The 23,303-nt window shown below is 46.0% G+C and overlaps 1 long non-coding RNA gene across 1 annotated transcript in view; it reads right to left on the reverse strand.

Moving 5' to 3' along the window:
• The window catches only part of LOC137561732 (uncharacterized), a 33,723-nt gene extending 21,316 nt beyond the window's left edge, over positions 1-12,407 (reverse strand). The window contains exons 1-2 of the long non-coding RNA XR_011030100.1: positions 12,216-12,407; positions 695-864 (exon numbers count right to left, since the gene is read on the reverse strand). This is a non-coding gene — a long non-coding RNA (uncharacterized lncRNA). The remainder of the gene's footprint in view (positions 1-694; positions 865-12,215) is intronic.
• Positions 12,408-23,303: the final 10,896 nt, after the last annotated feature.

Genomic DNA, 23,303 nt, shown 5'->3' on the forward strand with positions numbered 1-23,303 from the left:
GTTTCAGGTGTGTAATTCAGCCATTACTGTGGCTAAAGAGATCAGCAAGGCTACCAAGCAACTGGTATTGTTTAAAAGGAAAAATCCATACCCCTCTCAGTTTAGGTTCCCTTTAAAGAGAACCAGAGATGAAGCACCCTCTTGTATTTTACCTTATAAATCAGTGGGAACATGACAGTAAACACCTAATCTGCTCTTTGTTTCATTGTTCTCTGTTTAATCTGACTGTTATCACCTCTGATAAGAATCCCAGACTGAGCATTCAGTCTAGCTTTGCTACGGAAAGATTATAGCTAAGTCTGTCTTCTCTGGTGTCTTTTCAAGCCCAAGCCTGCCCCCTTGTGGCTCTGCTATAATGACTCAGCTATAATTATTCCCTGCAAAGCCAGACTGAATGCTCAGCCCGGGATTCTTATCACAGCTGATAACAGACACTTTTAGCAGTGAGGATGAAACAGAGAGCAGGGTAGGTGTTTTCTCTAATGTTCTTACTGATATAGATGGTAAAATACACAAGGGTGCTTCGTCTCTGGTTCCCTTTAAGCAAATTCAATTGAATGTCCAAATTGTAATTACATATGGCCGTAATTGTGAAAAATTACACTCAATTTTGCATAATCGTAATGAGCACATTACCATTATCCCACTAGTTCTTAGAAGGAGAATAATTGAAACTACCTTGGTAGCCACATACCAACATTTGTTTTCCAATATACTGTGATTCCTGTTGACTAATCATCCCATGATGGTTTGTTGGTATGTTTTCTCGTCGATGTGACTCTTTTTCCAATAATACTCGGGCGACAAGTCGTTCCTTGCTCATTTGGGTCAACGCCAGTCTAGCGTATGGACGGAAAAGCACACCTGAAAGGAGAGGGATATGGAGGCTGCCATATTTATTAGGGATCGGGGGAGGGGGGAGTTGAGGTTAGGCATAAGAAGGGGGGTTTGTTTGTGTTCCTTCTAGGCCTGCTATGTCCAGGGGCGTTGCTAGGTTCCTGGGAGATTCGGGCACCCCTGGGCACCAAGAGGGAACAATTAAATGGGGCGTGGTCATGTTGCAGGAAAGTGGGCATGGTCATGGGTTGTCTAATGTACATGAACATAGCAGTAGTGTAACAAATATATGAAATAGGCAGTATTTCACATAAATAAGCCCCTCACCTGGCTTCTGTCTTGTCTTCGGGTGGCTTGCTTGTTATGCTGTACTCGGCTGGCGGTTATGCTGGGCTTGCTAGTGGTAATGCTGGGAAGCTTTGCTGGGCAAATTGCTGGGGTGAGGACTTTGCTAGGCTGGGGGCATTTTTGGGCTCTTTGCTTGGCTGTACCCTTTGCTGGGCTGGGGCCCGGGAGCTTTGCTTTGATGGGCCCAGGGGCTTTGCTAGGGCACAGGGGCTTTGCTGGGCTGGGGCCCTGGGGCTTTGCTTTGCTGGGGGCTTTGCTGAGGCCTGGGGGCTTTGCTTTGCTGGGCTGGTGGCTTTGCTTTGCTGGGGGATTTGATATGCTGCTCTGGGGGCTTTGTTATGCTGGGCTGTGGGCTTTGCTTTGCTGAGTGCTTTGTTATGCTGGACTGGGGGGCTTTGCTATGCTGGGTGCTTTGTTATGCTGGGCTGGGGGGCTTTGCTATGCTGGGTGCTTTGTTTATGCTGGGCTGGGGGGGCTTTGCTATGCTGGGCACTTTGTTATGCTGGGCTGGGGGGCTTTGCTATGCTAGGCGCTTTGTTATGCTGGGCTGGGAGGCTTTGCTATGCTGGGGGCTTTATGCTGGGCTGGGGGGCTTTGCTATGTTGGGTGCTTTGTTATGCTTTGCTGAGTGCTTTGTTATGCTGGGCTGTGGGCTTTGCTTTGCTGAGTGCTTTGTTATGCTGGGCTGGGGGGCTTTGCTTTGCTGAGTGCTTTGTTATGCTGGGCTGGGGGGCTTTGCTATGTTGGGTGCTTTGTTATGCTGGGCTGGGGGCTTTGCTGGGGGCTTTGTTATGCTGGGCTGTGGGCTTTGCTTTGCTGAGTGCTTTGTTATGCTGGGCTGGGGGGCCTCTGCTATGCTGAGCTGGGAAGCTTTGCTGGGCTGGGCACTTTGCTGGGACGGCTGGTTGCAGCACTACAGACCTCAGATCGCGGCGACTGGGGAAAGCAGAGCAGGACGCACATACAGGAAGTGACGTCCCTTCCGCATTTTAAGTGCGTCCTGCTCTGCCTTCCCCAGTCGCCGCGATCTGAGAGGTCTGATCATAGCAGGAGCGGGGAGCCGGCACACTGCGGAGGGACGGAGGCGGGGCACCTGACTACATTGCATCTGGGGCACCATGGCAACAGGTTCAGGGCCGGTGCCCCAGATAAAACCCCCTAGTGATGCCACTGGCTATGTCATTCTTTCTGGTATAACAATTGTAATTAGCATCTTTGTGTATCCTGTATCTCTGGTTAGGCAGAATTACCAGTTGAGTAGATGTTCCCGTTATCTATAAATCACATAGCCCTCCCCACTGATGTATACATTCTATTGCATCGCTGTCCACCTGGAGATCTGCTTGGAATATAATGGTTCCAGCTAAGAAGCTATTGTCATTAATGGATCTGAGCTGTGCTGTCCGCTGTGGACAATAATTTAGCTCTTTGCAGATTGATTCACAACAACCGTTCCACCAAATGGATTCATTATCAGACGAGGTTGTTTTATCGACACGCAATGAAGAGAGATGTTGCAGGGATAATTGTAATGGAATATAATATTCTGTTGAGAAGATATAAAGTCCCCCCCCCCCCACCCCCCTTCTTAGCCCCATTAAAACATGAATAAAACTATATGTGAAAGTGCGCCCGAAACTCAGGGCTGGATCTTGTATGCAGCAATGTGAACCACAGACTTCAGGCGTGGTAATGGTAACTAGAGAGCAAGTAGAGGGCGCCATCTTGCAAATGTACACAGCATGATGCAGAGCAGAGGCAGGGTCCGTAGAAAAAAAAAACTTCTTCTGCCCTATCAATATTGTTCTAATAACTGTATATGGATTAATTAATAATGTTCCTATATATTCTAATTTCTAATTGGTTTATTAACTCCTGGGAAAAACAATTATCAAGATCTTATGAAATCAATCAATGGTCATGAGCTATCAATATATCTCTCAGGATGTCACATTGTGGTAGCCATAGAGAACTCTTCAAAAGCTTTTGATGAGAATGAGATGATATCTTATCCAAAGGAAACTATGATTAATATCTCCAAAGCAGGAATTGCTCCAAAGCAGGAACCCTATTACAGGTGTGGTGGAGTTGTCCCTTTATTAAAAGGCTATAGGCACAATGTTTTCGGTTTATTCGAGACCTACTGGGTATAAAGATTACTATGGACCCAAGCCGGGCTCTTTTGAATCTGCCTGGGTATTATACCTGTCCAATACAAATTACTGATTGCCAATATCTTACTGGCCACAAAGATCGCAATATCAAGACATTGGAAAGACTTCGTCTGCCTCACTTTACCTGAAATTATTCAGATAGTAAATGTGAACTTTAACTATATTGTTACATAGTTTGGTTGAAAAAACGACATTCGTCCATCAAGTCCAACCAGAAAAAAAAAAAAAAAAAAAACACCATCATGAACCCGCACATATCCCAGTAGATCCAGGGCCCAGGGAGGGTGAAAAACCTTACAAGGTAAATTAGCCTTAAAAGGGAAAAATTCCTTCCTGACTCTAGATGGCAGTCAGATAAATCTCTGGATCAACTAACCTAATAATTATAGCCCTGGATGCCCTTCAATGCAATGAAAGCATCCAATATGAAATCCTGTGTGCTACTTCTAACTCAACTGGCCAAACCAAAAACACTAAAAACAGATGGGAGGGTCGGAATGTTGACCCACAGAGGCTACAAGAAAATATAACAGTAATAATAAACACAACCTGTATGTGCGCTCCTCAAATTAAATTAATACAGCTACACCTGGATCGCACCTAAAAAAAGTGTGTGTATCACTCTATAAGCAGTACAAAAGGTAAACAGGGCGCTCTACAGTAAGTGGTTAGGATTATACTCAAACATTACATAGACACAATGATACAAAAGGGTGAACTTGAATAAAAGACTATATGTGAATGTCTCTAATGTTAAAATCAGCCCCTGATGAGTCATAGGACGAAACTAGTTGGGCGTGGCCTGAGGAGCGAGGGACGCTGAAAGAGCTCATAAGGATTTTATATGTGCAATTGATTCTATAACATTGTAAGTGCACTACGTTTTTACTATTTTAAATAAAAGAAGATTTTACACTATATATGGCCCTGTTTGAGTTCTAGGAAGGCTGTCAGCGAAAGTATAAGCTTGATGCAAGCGGCAAAGCGATCAATGCTGGTCTGTGCTGGGTCAGCCAGGCTATGTGGTGAGAGGCTTTATTGATTATTTGGTGGTGGAGCACAGGGTGCTGATGTCAGATATTGGGAGCACTGGTGTTACGGAGTGGATTTGAACCATACAGTATTACACTATTGGAGTCTTTTGTCTCTTATGTTTGAACGGCTTGCTGAGGAGAAAAAAGCTGGGACATCGAGTGAATACTGGCTTGTCCAGAAGCGTGTTTGGCTGATCCTGAGAAGGGCAGCTGTGGAATCTGGTGAGCGTATACTATTACTATAATATTCTGGAACCGTTGGAGGTCACCCATGTATTGAATAAGTTTGGAGGAAGAACCCTGTGGACTTATATCTGATTTTAACATTAGAGACATTCACATATAGTCTTTTATTCAAGTTCACCCTTTTGTATCATTGTGTCTATGTAATGTTTGAGTATAATCCTAACCGCTTACTGTAGAGCGCCCTGTTTACCTTTTGTACAAGAAAATATAAGATTACAGGGTACACTATTATAACTTCTCTAAACAACTATCTGGAGGTCAGGGAAGAGTGGTGAAGGTAGAGGAGAGTGATGCTGTGCAATCACATACTGTATATACTTGAGTATAAGTCTGGAAATGTAGGTCTGATTCACTTCATAAAAGTATAGGGGTCGACTTATACACAAGTCACAAGCAACACTGAGTAATTTGTGTATGTAACAAACTTACCTGGTGTTGTCTCTGCAGGCTGCTCTGATCGTGTTGAGCAGCTGAAGAGAGCTTCCTCTTCTTCTTTGGTTGGTTGCATACCCGGCTCCCCTGTGGATGTGAGTCAGCATGTTGGCATCCCTGGCTCCCCTGTAGACGTGAGCCGGCACCACGCATCCTCCCAAGACCCTGGGCGAACGCGCACAACCTGTGACAGCCTTTATAGGCTGAGAAGACGGGTGTGGGGCTGGTCAGCTGATACAGCGGTCAGCTGACTAGGAGCAGAATTCTGATTGGCTGGCAGTTCGGGGGTGTGCTGCACTTTCCCTGTGTATTTAAGTCTTGCTCTCTCAGTTCCACGCTGTCCGTTATAGCAATCAGGTCACTGAGCGCTGGACTTTGCTCTGCTTCTGAGTCTAGTTAGAGTTCTGCTGAGTTAGATATATATGCAGTGTTTGCGATATATATATATATATATATATATATATGATATCTATCCTTAGTTAGTATTGTATATTGTATTATTGTGATTGTTTTTCTGTGTATGACCCGGCAAGCCCTCCACTTTGATTAAAGTCTCATCTCTCTGTACTACAGTCATCTGATCCTCGATATTGACTTCGGCTAGCCTATCGACCTTGTCTCTGCCTCATCCTTAACTGTACCTCAGTCATCTGACCTATGTGTATGACTTCGGTCTGTCTAACGTTCTTGCACCTGTCTTAGCCCTCTGTACTTTAGCCATCAGATTACCAGTGTATGATTCTAGCCTGTTATTGACCTTGCTCCGTCTAAAGTCCCTTTGTACCGCATATCTCTGACTTCATGTTTATGATCTCAGCTGACGATCTGACTTTGATTTACCGTATTTTTAGTGTACACTTACAGCCAGCATTACATTATAACGGACCTATAAATACATATCATGGAAGAGTTACAAGGGCACGTTCAGATTCTGGGGCCAGATCAGACTTCAGTAATTTTATGAATCATTGTCTTTCATATTTTGAGGTTAGACAGAGATCCTCTGGTTCAGAATCCCAGAGGATATCTTTGATTAAAACGCTGTTGCAAGGCGACTCTCAGACTTGGGCCTACAGGCTACCCCCTGGTCATGAAGTCTTGTCTTCTGTAAACAAGTTTTTTGAGGCTATGGCCAGAATCTATGCAGATCCTGATGTATCATCCACTGCAGCTCGTAAACTTCGCAAACTGCGACAGGGCCTTTTCGATGCTGGTCAGTTTCCTCCACCTGGGGTGAGGCAGCTCTCCTCGATCAATTTTTATTGGGGTTGGCAGACTCAGTTAACGATGCTCTGGTCAGTCATCCTGAGCCCAAGACTATGGAGGAGGCCATTACTCTGGCCATTCGCTTAGACAGGTGAATCAGATATCACCACCAGGGTAGAACACATCCACCTGTTACATCCGTTTCATGGGTAGGGGGTGCTACTGCCAATGCAGAGCCAATGCAGTTGGGGTATTCTAAGCTATCCCCTTCTGAAAAGCTCAGGAGACGGCATGAGGGTTTGTGTATGTATTGCGGTGTAATATTTTTTGGAATAATTTAACTAGTCCTGCGCAAGCCTTTGTTGATTATGGGGCAGCAGGTAATTTCATTGATTCTGAGTTTACAGCGAGTTTAGGAATTCCAGCCTTGCCTTTACAGAATAAGCTTTATGTAACAGCTATCGATGATTCGCCTCTGCAAAGTGGCCAGTCTATTAATATCACACCAGAAGTGTCTTTACAGATTGGAGTATTGCATTTTGAGAACATTCAGTTGTTCATTCTCAGAATGCCCTCCAGTCTCTTGGTTTTAGGCCTTCCGTGGTTGCAGACACACAATCCACGTATTGATTGGTGCTCTGGTCAGCTTACTAATTGGTCGACTCAGAAAGATGCACAGAAAGATGTTTAAGGAAAATTCAGCTTCATAATGTTGAGATCTTGCCATGTCATTATGCATCATTCGCTGATGTCCTCGGTCTGCGGATAAATTGCCCCCACACAGATCCTATGACTGCCCTATTGATTTATTGCCTGGTTCTTTGCCTTCCCGGGGACATTTATATAGTCTTTCTGGTCCAGAGAAGCAGGCTATGAAAGACTATATTAGAGAGAATCTGGAAAAAGGGTTTATTCGACCATCTACTTCTCCAGCTGGGGCAGGGGTTTTTTTTTTTGTAGAAAAAAAAGATGGTGGATTACGTCCATGCATAGACTACAGAAGTTTGAATAAAATCACTATAAAGAACAGATAGCCACTTCCTCTTATTGATGATCTATTTTCTCAAGTGTCTGGGGCAAAAATCTTTAGTAAGTTAGACCTGAGGGGAGCATATAATTTGATCAGGATTCGACAGGGGGATGAATGGAAGATGGCTTTTAACACTCACGATGGGCATTACGAATACCTCGTGATGCCCTTCGGCCTTTGTAATGCCCCAGCCGTCTTCCAGGATTTCGTCATTGATGTATTTAGAGATGTTTCGGGCAAATAGGTAGTGGTCTATTTGGATGATATCCTAGTTTATTCCAGGTCCTGTCAGAACATCATGATCATGTGAACAAGGTCCTTCAGAGATTACGAGAAAATACTGGGCTGTATAAAAGGGAGTGAATAACTGCAGCACCTTGGGGCCAGGAGGAGGTATTGGCTGCACTTAAGGGACAGGAGGCGTTAATGTCTGCATTACTGTATGCAGTGTAGTCAGCCCCTAAGTGCAGCCATTACCTTTGCTGGGTAGACTTATACTTGAGTCGTTAAAAAAAATTCAGCTTAAGATGGTTGAATATTGGGGTCGACTTATACACAAGGTCAACTTATATTTGAGTATATACGGAATATGGCAATTTGTTTGATTTTGCTTTGGCTTTAATATGTGTTTACATTGTTCTGCTTTTATTTTTTCTTGTAGCGCAGGAAGATTCATGGCCATGTTCATTGTTTCAATGTCAGCATCAGCTATGCTCTGCTTTGTTGCAAAGGATTCAAGTGTAGACTGATTAAGTGTCATATTATTTTTTTTTATAAAAAGTGGCTGAATTTGTAAAGATGTGATCTTGTGACATGCTGTTTTTCTATCTTGTCACAAAGAAAACATTTAAAAACAAACAAAAAGTGTTTGACTGTCCCTAGACTCCCTACTCATCTTTCAGGAGACAAATCCTTATCTTATTATATGATTGTCTGAAGGAGAGGGTGAAGGCATTAAGTGAAAGGCAATCTGTACAGGGCTTGGTGAAATCCTCTGCTTGCACGGCTTATGCTGGGAGTACACCATGCAATTTCTCGTCAGATAGATGGGTCGATAAGATAATTTCCAACAGAACCGATCTAACTTCCGGTTGGTTTTCTCATTGATTTTCTGGTCACTTCTATATAAATCGATCAGAAAAACAACCGGAAATCAGATCGGACCTGTCAGAAATTATCTATCGACCCATCTATCTGACGGAAAATTGCACGGTGTATTCCCAGCAATAAAGGGACCTGAGCAGGACCCAAGAATGCCAAAATAAACTTACCTGGGGCTTCCTCCAGTCCCACATAGTCCAAGAGGTCCATCAGCATCCTCTGGGCTTCTTCCACTGGCAGCTCCTTGCGCACATGCTAAGGAAAACTTCTTTAGTGAATTAACACTTAAAATACTGATTGATGTGTAGAGATGGCTCAAACCTCAGATTTTGGGTCTGCGGACCACGGACGCAAACTTCCGCAAAAGTCCGCGAACGGGCGAATTTGGCGAACCGCAATAGACTTCAATCGGCAGGTGAACTTTAAAAACTACAAACACTGTTTCTGGCCACAAAAGTGATGGAAAAGATGTTTCAAGGGGTCTAACACCTGGAGGGGGGCATGGCGGAGTGGGATACACACCGAAAGTCCCTGGGAAAATTACGGATTTGACACAGAGCAGGGTTATAATCCCTAAAGGGCAGAAATCACATTGCATTCCTAAATTGGAGGCATAAAGTGCTTGAAAAAACATCTTGTGTGTGTAGACATGGATCTCTCAAAAGAGCTTTTTGTGGGGTGCTTTCAGCAACAAGATTGAGCGAGGAGCATGCTAACAGCAGCCTAACTAACACTTTCCCTAGCTCTCCAGCAAGCTCTCCAGCAAGCTCTCCCTGCTCTCACTATAGCAAGATCAGCAGACTGAGAACATGGCCGACGCTGCTGTGGTTTTATAGGGGGGAGGGGGCGGGGGTCCGTGGGTGAGTCCAGCCTGATTTGCTGCCATGTGTCTGCTGACTGTGCTGTAGACGGTCAAAGTTTAGCCCAATGACGAGGTATAGGAGGAGGGTCGAATGCGCTATGCATTTGTTACCCGCCGCAGGCAGCTGATATCCGCGCGAACTACCTACCAGGCGAACCGTTCGAGCCATCTCTATTGAAGTTTTCACTAGTATGATCCATTGAATTGTGGGCCCTATATCTGCATTTTAGATACCGTGCTGAGCACTGAGTTACAATAGCAATGTGACTGATCTATAGAAAGAAAATAAGGAGCAGAATCTATCAGGGGAAGCTGGATAGCAGGGTTCACCTCCACACAATGGGGAAGGGTGACATGGTGACAGCGCAGAGAACAGCATCAATTGACTTCTCTCTCTGTGCACTCCCCTCGCCATAGAAATAGAATTAATTCTGCAGGGATCACAGCAGAGCCCCTTATTACAGGAAACAAACCCCACACTGTCCCAATTCTGACATCACACTCCCCGCTGCCTCTGAGTTCAGATAACCCGTATTGTCGAAGCTGGAGATGTCCGTCTGACTGTGGTGTGTAGAAGGCTGGTTAATGGCTATGGTAGAAGGATATACTCTTATTAATGTTATTTACCCTCTTCTGTCTAGGACTTTATTAATTATTATTTAGTAATCTACTGTATATAGCACTGACATCTTCCGCAGTCAAGTCAGTGTTTGCTTGACCATGCTTCCTACACCCCTCCCAAAGAAGTTCTTTGGGAAACTACGCACAAGTTTTATAAAATTGATCTGGAAAGACAAAAAATCCAGGTTAGCTTACAGCTGCATGTGAACAGCTAGATAAGGTATTACACAGGTTGAAAAGTTTTTCCACAGTCCCTAGACTCCAGGAGGTCTGCTGCAGCCTTGTGTGAGAGATTGGCAGGGACAGGAGTCACATTACAGGCAAGTCACCTCTGTGTGGTGATGTAGGACTGCAATACAGATACGCTCTGTGCTCCCTTTCAAGCTATTCTCAGCCTCTCTCCAATCCTCTTCTCTCCATCAGTCACCTTTGTGTCCCCCCTTCCCCTAGTCCTGCCTGTCTTCTTGTCATGCTGGAAAGCTAAATAAAAGTGCTTTTCTCCCCTTTTTTTCTGGATAGTGTAATGGTTAAGGGCTCTGCCTCTGGCACAGGTGACCTGGGTTCAAACCTCAGCAAATCTCAGCTCTTCCTGTCTGACGTCTTCTTCGTCCGTCCCTCGGCGCCTCCCACGATGCGGTCCATGCGGCGGTCATGTAATTACAAACACTTCCTCCTTCCGGGTTGAAGGAGGTAGTGTTTGTACTCGCTTGACGTGCGTGGAATACATCGTAGGAGGCGGTGGGGGACGGACGAAGAAGATGTCAGAGAGGTAAGATTGACACCCCCCCCCCCCCCCCCAGCCTGCACAGGTATCTGGGTGAAACTGGATAATAACTATCCGGATTCATCCAAAGTTCGGATTTGAGCATCACTGGCTACAGCAGATAAAATCTTGGGCCCTGACATTGGGGCAATTGCGTTCCATTACTAAGAATGACTGAATGGGAAACAATCTTTGTAAAAGAGTCCAAGGCAAGCCACCTCACATGATCTGTACTATCTATCAGGTGATAGACAGAGGTCCTCGGACCAAACTGCTCTTTATTAGAGAATGGGAAAGAGAACTGAACTCTACCATCTCAGATGCTCAGGTCCAGAAACTAAAGTCCTAGGACTCACATGTTCAGCCTCCATTAGCACTAAAATACAAGAGAGCAGTTATAAACTTTTAGAACTTGTTCACACTGTGAGCGTTTTTTTTTTTGTTTGTTTGTTTTTTTAACCGCTGCTCTATGTGAGTGTTCTTACATGAGCGATGAGCTTTCTTTCCAAGCGCAAACACAGGTCCTGCACCATTTCTTGAGCGTTTGCGCTTCAATGTAAGGTAAAGGGAAATGGCACTTGAAAAAGCGCTTTGAAAAGCAATTTGGTTAGCACTTTAAAAAAAAAATACATTGCAATTATTTAGTTCCAGGTCAAAGAGTTCACTTCTTGTCTTCAGGAAGAAAATCTCAAATCGCTTAGACAAGCACTTAACAAAGCGCAAATCACTCTGAAAGCGCAGGGAAAAGTGCTCACAAAAGCGCTCAGCGATTGCTATTGCGCTGGCGATTTATAATGTGAACAAGGCCTTAGTACATTGATATAGGACACTCTGATGCAACTCTCTAGGTTTTACCCTACTCAAGATCCTACCTGCTGGAGAGGTTGTGGGGCTGGGGGGGGGGGGGGGATCCCGGGGGCCCAGTGATTTCTAGTTACGCCCCTGACATCATGTGTTTATTTTAAATAATTTTACTTAGTTCAGGTTCATTTTTGTTCTAAATAAAACATTGACAATCGAGTAATTTGTAATTAAGGGACTGTCTGTATCACATGTACACAGTCATTGCGCCTCACATCTGCCGTTTGAAGATGGGAACAGCTTTCTAAGAGTCCCTGGCATCTCATTGTGGGTATAACAGAAATTGTAAATGCAAACGTCTCAGCATGAGGAATCCTATGGCTATTATCCCGGCCATCAACGCAGCACGAGAAATTGCTTGTTTACTTCTCAGCGACTCCTTAAAGAATAAAGACAAACCACCTGATCTCACAAGGCCCAATCTATGGTGTGTATTTACTATAAATGTGTGTGTGGGGGGGGGGCACATGTAGTATGTCACGCGTCTGTTCGGGGAAGCGGGGAGGGAGACATGTAGTATGTAATGTGTGCAGGGGAAGGGGGGGGGGGGGGCACATGTAGTATGTGATGCATGTGGGGGGACATGTTGTATGTGATATGTGTGTGTGTGAGGTACACATGTAGGATGTGATGTGTGGTAGGTGGGCACATGTAGCATGTGACATGTGTAGGGGGGGACACGTCACCTACATATACTTACATAGATCTGTTCATCAGTGCTGAAAGAGGGGCAAATAAGGAAGAAAGAGTGACAGAGGGACTGTCCTTCTAAAAAAAGGGACAGTTGGGAGCTATGGGCTTCCTTTAAATCTGATCAATCAGGAAGTATTGAATTTGAGAGTGGGACCTGGAGGGCGACTACTTATGATGCCATATCCTCCTCCCTTGGCTGTTGTTTACATCCAGTGTGGAAGTTTCCCACACTTCAGGGATCTCACCCTGTGGGAGTGGCCACTAATCTACACACTCCTCCCCCTTACACAGCTGAAATCACACCAGACAAATGTTTCCCTCCAATACACTTTCATCCCCCCTCCCCTTCCCCCTTGTAAGATAAAAAAAAAACAGGACTCGCATCCCCTATACACCACCCCATGTCACTTACACTCCTCCATCTCAGAACATTTCTCCGCTATGCACAGTATGCCTCTACCTTCTACAGCTTACCCTCAATCCACCCATATATGGCTTTTCCTGGAAGTCTAGTACCACCCCCAGCCCTGTTACTCTGTGGTGGTTTAGTGCTGCCCCCATTGCTGTCAGTCCATGGTGCATGCAACTTGCACTATTCATAAATGTGCATACATGGGGACTTTTAAAGGCTCTGGATTCCCTAAAACCAGTCTGCATGGGCGTAACTAAAAATCACGACCCCCCCCCAGGAAAACTTCAAACACAATAGGGGAATTATATCTAAGTGAGTTGTGCGCCCCCTCCTATGCTGCACCCTGAGGCTGGAGCCTCTCTCGCTTCTGCCTCGGCCCGGCCCTGCTTCACACCCATAACAAGTGTACCCATAAAACACCTGATCTAAAGGATGAGCCCCTTTATCAGAGAGAGTGAAGTAGTAAGTTGGGTTCCCCCACAGCTTGGGATCCCCTTGCGGTCACAGAGGCTGCTCCCCTGTAGTTACACCCCTGCCTGCAGGGGTACAAGGATATAATAAGACTTGGGAAGGGGAGCAGGGGGTGTTTTTAAATACTAGCTTATTGAATGCCCAGTGCTGTCACAAATGTTATTTGTCTAGCCATCACGCCGCACAGCAGCTGCACGTTTATTTGATAAATGTCCGAGCGGTTCACCGACAGAGAGCATTGTGATGGCCAGCAGTGCACGGAGAGGCATACTGTAATGTACTGTCATGCCAATGTATTTCAATAAAGCTGGGAACAGTTCAATACACACAACAGTGCCAAAGCTCACTGCCTCCACTTACCATGTCTCTGCATACTGCTATGTCCGCATACTGCTGCCTAAACATACCCCTGCATACTGCTGCCTCCTCATACCACTGCTGCTGCTATCTCCACATACCCCTGCCACTGTCTCCGCATACTACTGTCTCTGCCAGGGCTGCCATCAAAAATTTGGGGGCCCCTCACACATCATCAGGCCTGCCGCCCCCCCCCCTCCCTCCTGGGCCCACCCACTGGTTGCCGTGCTCGCCCACTAGCCACCCCAACCCCATGATCATGCGCAAAGTGCGGTGTGGCGAAAAATGTGCATAGCTCTGACACTGAAGAAAGCGGCATGCACAGCGTGATGCAGCAAAAAGTGGGAGTGACCATGGTATATTGTGGGTGGAGCCAATTACTAGCAAAATACAGGTAGTCCTAGGTTAACAAAAGAGTTAGGGACTTGTAGGTCTGTTCTTATCCTTTATATGTTCTCTTTTGTCCCCCTCTTTTCTTCCAGTGCCTCTTTTGTCCCCCCTCGGTCTCACCTCAGTTTGTGCCTTTTGTGTCCCTCTGTGTGACCTCATGTTCCATCTCATTTCTTTTCTCCATGTGCCTCTTTTGTTCGCTCTGTTCCCCCTGTGCCTCTTTTATCACCTTTTGTCCCTTTCTGTCTCAGCTCGTCCCCCTGCCCTAGCCAGGTATAGGTGCCCCAAGTATAGGTATAAAGGCATAGGTGCCCCCAGTATTGGTAGCCAGGTATAGGTGGTGCCCCAGTATAAGTAGCCTGGTGTAGATGCCCCCAGTATAGGTAGCCTGGTATAATAGCTGGTGCCCCAGTATAGGCCGGAAAGATACAGGTGCCCCCGTATAGGTATTCAACTATAAGTGTTGCCCCGGTATAGGTAACCTGGTATAGTTGTCCCCAATATAGGTAGACTGGTATGGGTGGTGCACCAGTATAGGTTAGCCAGGTACAGGTGCCCCCCAGTATAGGTAGCAAGCTATAGGCGCACCAGTATAAGTAGCCAAGTATAGGTAGTGCCCCAGTATAGGTAGCCAGGTACAGGTGGTGCCCTCAGTAAAGGTAGCCAAGTATAGGTGGTGACCCAGCATAGGTAGCCAGGTATAGGTGGTGCCCCAGTATAGGTAGCTAGGTAAGGTATAGGTGGTTCCAGCTCCAGTATAGAAAGTCAGCTGTAGCGGGCTCACTCATCTTCTCCCCACGTTCAAGCGCTGATGTCACTCTTCTCTCAGTGCTGGAACGTGGTGTGCTGGTTAGTGAGCCACAGGCTCGCAGCCAGCACATGCGGCCCTTCCAACGGTTTGGGGGGGCAGGGCCCCCAGAAGCCCTGGGCCCCTCACTGCAGTGTCAGTTGTGCCCCCTGATGGCTGCCCTGGTCTCTGCATACTTCTTCTGCAGTCTCTGTATATCACTGTCTCTACAAACCCCTGCCATTGTCTCAGCATACCCTTTGCTGTCTCCGCATAGCGCTGCCGCTGTCTCTGCACACTCCTGCTGCTGTCTCCACATACCATGGTATCGCACATTCCCATAATGGGATAAGCACTTACCAGCTTAGCCCACCACGGTAACTTATTCTAATAATCAACACAGACACAATTAGTGTCAAAACGCAGCGGCCATTTATTGGGGTAACACTAATGGATACCTGAATTACTGAATTCAGATATTAACCAAATTAATAGATGTAAAGTTTATTAAACATAACCATCAAAATTAACATAATAAAGTAATACCATGTAATAATAATAACAAACAAATGTCCGCCCGCAGGGTGACATTACCCAGTGGTTGATACCCCATTAATGACCACGGCGGGAATTAGACAAAAAAGTGTGTGTGGGGGAGGGGGGGGGGAAGGTACGAGCTTCTTGCTTCAGTTGGCCGCCAGCGCTCCGCGGCCGACCCTTTTATACTCTTCCGCTCTCGCAAAACAGCGGCCAATAAGCGCCGCTCTCACCTCTTCTTCTCCCCGGATACTTGCGCACCTGCAACATAAAGGGGAGAGCCAGTACCAGGGAAATTAACCACTTAGGGGCTGGCTCTACCATGCAGGCTTAGGCTGATTGCCTGCACCTGTCCACTGCTGCTGTCTCCGCATACTGCTGTCTCTGTATATCGCTGCCACTGTTTCTGCATACCCCTGTCTCTGCATACCCCTGCCGCTGTCTCTGATCATGTTTAGCTAAATACTGGGGACTGGGGTATTGGGGGTCCAGCCCACAGATCAGTGTGGGCAGGGCCGGGCCGAGGCATAGGCTGGAGAGGCTCCAGCCTCAGGGCGCAGTGTAGGAGGGGGCGCACAATTCATTCAGCTGTCATTCCTAATTGTGTATGAAGCAGAAAGAAATAAGAAAAGGGCATACATAGCAGTGCCTGCAAGCCAGATAACTAGAGATTAAGGTGATGGGGAGGTTGTGGGCCCTGTGGCCCTCTTAGTCTAATAGCAATCAGTGTGTGACGGCTGGGGTGGGAGGGATGGAGGGGCGCACTTTGGTGTCTCAGCCTTGGGTGCTGGAGGACCTTGTCCCAGCTCTGACTGTGGGGATGCCTAGCACTCTGTAGTTGTGCCCCTTCCTGCAGTACAGTATTTTTTTCTGCAGCACTGATCCAGGGGGGGGGGGGGGGGATTGGAATATTGGGAGCAGGCATGGGCGCAAATTCGGCTTCGGGTGAGTCCGGATAGTTCTATCCGGATCTCACCCAGTAATGCTGGGCGGGGGGGGGGGGGGGGGGGTCAAGCTTACCTGTCTGACGTCTTCTTCGGTCGTCCCTCGGCGCCTCCCACGATTCGCTCCAAGCGGCAGTCACGTAAGTACAAACTCTTCCTCCTTCCAGGTTGAAGGAGGAAGTGTTTGTAATCACGTGACGCGTGTGGACCGCATCGCGGGAGGCACCGAGGGACGACCGAAGAAGACGTCAGAGAGGTAAGCTTGACCCCCCAGCCCAGCCCAGCCCGCACAGCATACTGGGTGAGATCTGGATAGAACTATCCGGACTCACCCGAAGCCGAATTTGCGCCCATGCCTTATTGAGAGTCCCTCAACTTGGAAAATGCCCTCAGAATGTCTAATATATGGAACACCACAGAAAGCGCATGATTGTGGCTTGCCTACAACAAAAACGAATGCATTGCATTCAGAAGGGAACATTTTATATAAGCTTTTGTTAATCAATTTTGCATTTACCGTTAAAAATAGAATAGATTATACAAGGAGCATTAAATGAAATAAAATCCCTTCATAGCAGGATAGCGGATACTCCCTCGCAGGGCACAGAGACGTTATATTTTATACTGAGCCGTGGCTGCTGGCGTGGAACGATTCTTATGCATGTATTCCATTACCGGACTGGCTACTGCCGTATACACTATTATTGTCTCATCTTACATTTCTCATTTCTGTAGGGACTTAATTTAATTTGTCCCTTCCTGTTTCAGAACAGGCAGAGCTATATATCTTCAAAGCACGCTGTGATCTATTTTTAATAGCAAACACCAAAATCAACTTCATTAAGCGTGTGATATTCTCATTAAGCAAAGGGTGACATGTGAGCTGCCATTGCTATATGAATTATACAGCGGAACCTTGGTTTGTGAGCATCATTTGTTCCAGAATCATGCTTGCAATCCAAAGCACTCTTATATCAAAGCAAATTTCTCCATAATGGAAATGCAAATTATATTCATCCACAATCCCAAAAGATGTATAAAATAAAGAAGGATTGTATTGAAGGCAGAAGGGTGATAATGATGCCAGTAGGGTGGTAGTGATGGAAGAAGGGTGGAAAGGATTGCAGAAGGGTGGCAGTAATGACAGAAGTGTGGCAGTGATGGCAGAAAGGTGGCAGTGATGGCAGAAGGGTGGCAGTGATAGCAGAAGGGTGGCAGTAATGGGAGAAAGGTGGCAGTGATAGCAGAAGGGTGGCAGTAATGGGAGAAAGGTGGCAGTGATGGCAGAAGGAGGTCAGTGATGGCAGAAGGGTGGCAGTGATGGCAGAAGGGTGACAGTGATGGCAGAAGGGTGGCAGTGAGAGGGCAGTAGTGATGGCAGAAGGGTGGCAGTGATGTCAGAAGGGTGGCAGTGAGAGGGCAGTAGTGATGGCAGAAGGGTGACAGTGATGGCGGTAGGGTGGCAGTGATGGCAGAAGGGTGGCAGTGATGGCAGAAGGGTGGCAGTAATGACAGAAGGGTGGCAGTGATGGCAGCCGCAGAAGGGTGGCAGTGATGGCAGAAGGGTGACAGTGATGGCAGAAGGGTGGCAGTGAGAGGGCAGTAGTGATGGCAGAAGGGTGGCAGTGATGACAGAAGGGTGGCAGTGATGGCAGAACGGTGGCAGTGAGAGGGCAGTAGTGATGGCAGAAAGGTTGGAGTGATGGTAGAAGAATGGCAGTGATGACAGAAGGGTGGCAGTGATGGCAGAAGGGTGATAGTGATGGCAGAAGGGTGGCAGTGATGGCAGAAGGGTGATAGTGATGGAAGAAGGGTGGTAGTGATGGTAGAAGAATGGCAGATGGGTGGCAGTGATGGCAGAAGGGGGCAGTGATGGCAGAAGGGTGACAGAAATGGCAGAAGGGTGGCAGTGATGTCAGAAGGGTGATAGTGATGGAAGAAGGGTGGTAGTAGTGGCAGGCAGATGGCAGTGATGGCAGAAGGGTGGAGTTGATAGCAGTAGGGTGGCAGCGATAGCAAAAGGGTAGTAGCAATGGCAGGAGGGTGGAATTGATGGCAGAAGAGTGGTAGTGATGGTAGAAGAATGGCAGATGGGTGGCAGTGATGGCAGAAGGGTGGTAGTGATGGCAGAAGGGGGCAGTGATGGCAGAAGGGTGACAGCAATAGCAGAAGGGTGGCAGTGATGGCAGAAGGGTGGCAGTGATGGCATTAGGGTGGCAGTGATGGCAGAAGGGTGGCAGTAATGGCAGAAGGGTGGCAGTGATGGCGGTAGGGTGGCAGTGATGGCAGATGGGTGGAAGTGATGGCAAAAGGGTGGTAGTGGTGATGGCAGAAGGGTGGCAGTGATGGCAGAAGGGTGGCATTGATGGCAGAAGGGTTGCAACAATGGAGCAGTGGCAGAAGGGTAGTAGCAATGGCAGGTAGGTAGTAGTGATGGCAGAAGGTTAGTGGCAGAAGGGGGGAAGAGTGGTCTATACAGCACAGAGTCTATACGACTCTGAATAATGAAGACAGTAATATGCTTCTTCAAGCCCTGTGGTATAGCCGGTTAGCTTCTTATTGAAATCCCAGCAGTAGCAGTCCGCTCTATCGTTTCCTGAAATTAAATCATAACTAGCTACATCGGGGAATTTATCTCCATAGATCTCTAAATACTTTAAGCCAAGATTTCATTTTCTGTAATAAAACAGCGGCACGAGGAGGTATTGCATAATCGCCATAATGAATTCAGGCTTGATGGGAAGTGACATAGATGCTTCATATAATCGCCTCAACGCCGCTGCCGAGGCTCAAGATGACATCCGCACGATGGTCGCCGCATACGCTCTATTCATTTCACCGCTGCTGAAATATGTTTTCTGGATGTAAAGCTTAAAGCGGCTGTTTGAGATTTTGATTAATTAGAAGCTATTAAGTAGGAACTTCAAAGGAGGACAACTGTTACGAAAGGGATATGAAGGCTGCCATATTTATTTCCTGTTAAACAATACCAGTTGCCTGGCCATTCTGCTGATCCTCTGCCTCTAATACGTTTAGCCATACACCCTGAACAAGCATGCAGCAGATCAGGGGTTTTTGACATTATTGAACTGATAAGATTAGCTGCATGCTTGTTTTTGGTGTTATTCAGACACTGCTGCAGCCAAATAGATCAGCAGGGCTGTCAGGCAACTGGTATTGTTTAAAAGGAAATAAAAATGGCAGCCTCCATATTCTTCTCCCTTCAGTTGTCCTTTAACCAAGGATTGAACTTCATTCCAATCAGTAGCTGATATCCCCTTTCCTACACTTTTTGTCCAATAGCTCATCAGGGGGCTCTGTATGGCTGATATTGTGGGGAAACCCCTCTGGCTGATATTGTGGGGAAACCCCTCCCACAGTGTGATGTTATGACCATGGTCCTGACAGTTTCCTGTCTGTGAATCTCGTTGTATTGTAGGAGATAACGGCTTTTTTCAACTGCCAAGCAAGCAGTATCTCCCTCTGTGCATAGACCTCTCAGTAACAGACACTCCGTACAGATCACCTGGCAGAACTAAATAACTTACCATCAGTGATAAATTGAAGAATGTAAATCAGGGAAAGGAAAGAATTTACAACGGGTGAACACAAACTAAACAATCTATAAATGAATATTGTAAAAAAAAAAAAAAAAAAAGCAATTTTATTCAGTATGTTATTTTCACTATAGTTCCTCTTTAACATTTACTGTTTCTCATCTGGAACTGATCTGTGCGTATATCATTATCATAAGAGAAGGCGTGGCTGGATGGGCTGGATGGATTTCAAGGTGGGAAGAGGAGCAGGCAGAGTTTGGGGTGAAGAGTGGAGAAGAAACAGAGAGTAGGAAAAGAGGACATGAGAGGAGAGATGAATAGAGGAGAAGAAAGGGGGTGAAAATAGGAGCTGGGAAAAAAGGGCGCATGCCGCTAGTGGACAAAAAGGGCGCCGCCATTCACTCCCATAATAAATAGCGTTTAATGGGCGCCGAGTAGGAAAAAAGGGCGCCGGAGCTAAATAAAGTTTATAAACGGCGCCAGGAGCTAAATAAAGTTTACAAACGGCGCCCGGCGATGTTTAATGATTTATAACTGAACTTGTGGTGATTTACGTTTATAAAATGCACCCGTGCCGAATAACGTTTATGAAAATAATAAACATATTTATCTTATGTAAATAATTAAAACATTATTTAAAGTTTTATCTCTTACTGTTTGTAAAACATTATTATTCACAAAATAAAGCGATCAGTACGTAACGTAAATTGCAAAAAAATTTTTGAATCCACAATTAGTAAAACATTATTATCCACATAATAAAGGGGGGTCTTAGGTTTAGGCACCAACAGGGGGGTCTTAGGTTTAGGCACCAATAGGGGGGTCTAGGGGTTAGGGGTAGGTACAGGGAGGGGTACTTAGGCAACAACAGGGGGGGGTCTTAGGTTTAGGCACTAACAGGGGGGTCTTAGGTTTAGGCACCAAAAGGGGGGTTTTAGGTTTAGGCATTAACAGGGGGGTCTTAGGTTTAGGCACCAACAGGGGGGTCCTAGGTTTAGGCACCAAGAGGGGGGTCTAGGGGTTAGGGGTAGGTACAGGGAGGGTTACTTAGGCACCAACAGGGGGGGTCTTAGGTTTAGGCACCAACAGGGGGGTCTTAGGTTTAGGCACCAACAGGGGGGTCTTAGGTTTAGGCACCAACAGGGGGGTCTTAGGTTTAGGCACCAACAGGGGGGTCTTAGGTTTAGGCACCAACAGGGGGGTCTTAGGTTTAGGCACCAACAGGGGGGTCTTAGGTTTAGGCACCAACAGGGGAGTCTAGGGGTTAGGGATAGGTACAGGTAGGGTTCTGTGTAAGAGTAGGCTTAGGTATAGTTTTAGTAAAATTTTAGTAATAATTACTAATGTATTACAACATTTATTACGAACGTAGTTATATTTATATCATCTTTATAAACAATATTTTCAAATTTTATTATAACAACAAACCATAAATGACGGTTATTCACAATAATATACAATTATAACAATTAAACATATATTATTGGTTTTTTTATAAACGTAATTATAAGTTTAACTTTTGAAACAGGGAAGATTAACGTTTTCACAATTTCCGATTTCATAAACATTATTTAATGATTTATAATTTTGTTAAACATTATTTGTAAACGAAATATAGCACACTATATTTATAAACCCTATTAATGATTAATTATTATTTAGAGTTTACACCCCGCGCCCTTTTTGTCCAGGCGCCCTTTTTGTACGTACGCGTGAAAATAGATCTACAGTGACCCAAGTGCAGTCAAATTTCTTGGGTCAATAATCTCGAATAACCTGACATGCGATAACAACACTGTCACCATCATCAGGAAAGTGCAACAGAGGAGGATGTACCACCTATGGCAGCTAAAAACATTTAGCCTACCACAAAAATTAATGGTGCAGTTCTATACCGCAATCATGGAATCCATTATGACATCATCTATGACTGTCTGGTTCAGCTCTTGCTCCGTACAAGAAAGGTGAGACTGTAGGACATCATTCGATCAGCAGAAAAGACAATTGGCTGTAGCTTACCTTCCCTGCAGGACTTTTACGCTAGCAGGTGCAGAAAGAGGGTGACCAAGATTGCCTCTGACCCTGCCCACTCCATCTTCCAGCGCATGCCTTCAGCTGTGAGATACCGGTCAGTTGCAACTAAAACTTCCAGACACAGAAACAGCTTTTTCCCTCAGCCGGTAGCCATGATTGATGTGAAATCAAGCTAGATCTGCTAGAGCTTAAAAACATTACAGCACAGAACTGAAAATGAGTGCTTCTCACCGTTTGCTACCCCTTTAACTCATATACTTTCCTTGACTTGTAACATCTGTACTGTCTGTCCTCGTATTGGATTGTTTGTGTCCGTTATGCAACTACCAAGTCAAATTCCTTTATAAGTGCAATCCTATGTGGCCAAATAAAATTGATTCTGAAAAGAGAGGAGAAGATAAAAGTAAAGAAGGGAGGAGAGGGTGAGGAAGTTGGATGTCAGAGAGGATGTGAGCAGAGAAGGGAGGAGAGGAATAAGTTAGGAAGAGGAAAAAAAGAAGATGTGCAGAAGACAGGAGATGATAGAGAATGGAGATGAGAAATAAGGCAGTGGGGGAATAAATGTATGGGACAAGAGTGGAGTGGAGAGGGAAGGAGAGAAATGTACAGAAGGGAGAGAGAAGATAGAGAAGGGAGCAGGGGCGTAACAATAGACTCTTCGAGGGATGCGGCCGCAGGGGGACCCAAGAGCCACAGGGGCCCCGTACTGAGAGAATGACAACCAAGGGTGCAGAGAAAAAAAACACTCTTCTCTCTGCACAATTGTTCTAATGTCTGCATCTGCTCAGCCACTGATAACTAATCATACAAAGTTTTGTAGACAAAGATTTGCAGACAGTCCCTATTCATTGTGCAGGGGGAGTGGGCCATCCAAAGTTTTGCAGGGGGGCCCAGTGATTTCTAGTTACGCCCCTGGCAGGGAGGGATGAGGTAGGGAGAGGAATGAGAGATGCATGGAAGAAAGCAGAGGATAAGAGCAGAGAATGATGAGATAGATGGTGGAGTTGGGAAATGCAGAAAGAAGAATTGGGAAAGTGTAGAGAAGAAAGTGATGTAAAAAAGTGATAGAAAAGTCAAAGAGGGGGTTAGGAGAAAGAGGAAGAGAGTAAAAAGTGAGGAAACGGAGGAGAGGCACATGGAGACAAGAGGAGAGGCACGGGCTGATATAGTGATGGAGAAAGAAGGAAAGGGGAGGGTAAAAGAGAGAAAAGGGAGAGGAGAGAGAAGAGGGAGGAGAGAGAAAGTGTGAGAGAGAGAGAGAGGAGGGGAGAGTGAAAGGAGAAAACAAGAGGAGAATGGAGAGTTAGGATCAGAAGAAAAGTCAGTAGGTGTTGGAGGAGTAAAGGAAATAAGAATGCGGAGATATGGAAGAGAAAGGAAACCTGGAGAGGTGGGGAGAGGAGATAAGAGAGGTAGAGAACAGGTGGAGGAGAAAAGAAGGGAGGAAACAGATAGTAGAAGGGGAAGAAGAGAGAGCAAGGGGGGGGGCAGAAGGAGGAGGTGCGGCAAGGAGCAGGGGAGCGGAAAGGAGTAGGGAGGGGAGGAAAGGTGAATTGTGTACATAAGTTAATTTGGGCGCAATGAGAACACAGAAGCCGGCCCTCCC

Source organism: Hyperolius riggenbachi, chromosome 3 (assembly GCF_040937935.1).
Source record: "Hyperolius riggenbachi isolate aHypRig1 chromosome 3, aHypRig1.pri, whole genome shotgun sequence".
Lineage (NCBI taxonomy): Eukaryota > Metazoa > Chordata > Amphibia > Anura > Hyperoliidae > Hyperolius > Hyperolius riggenbachi.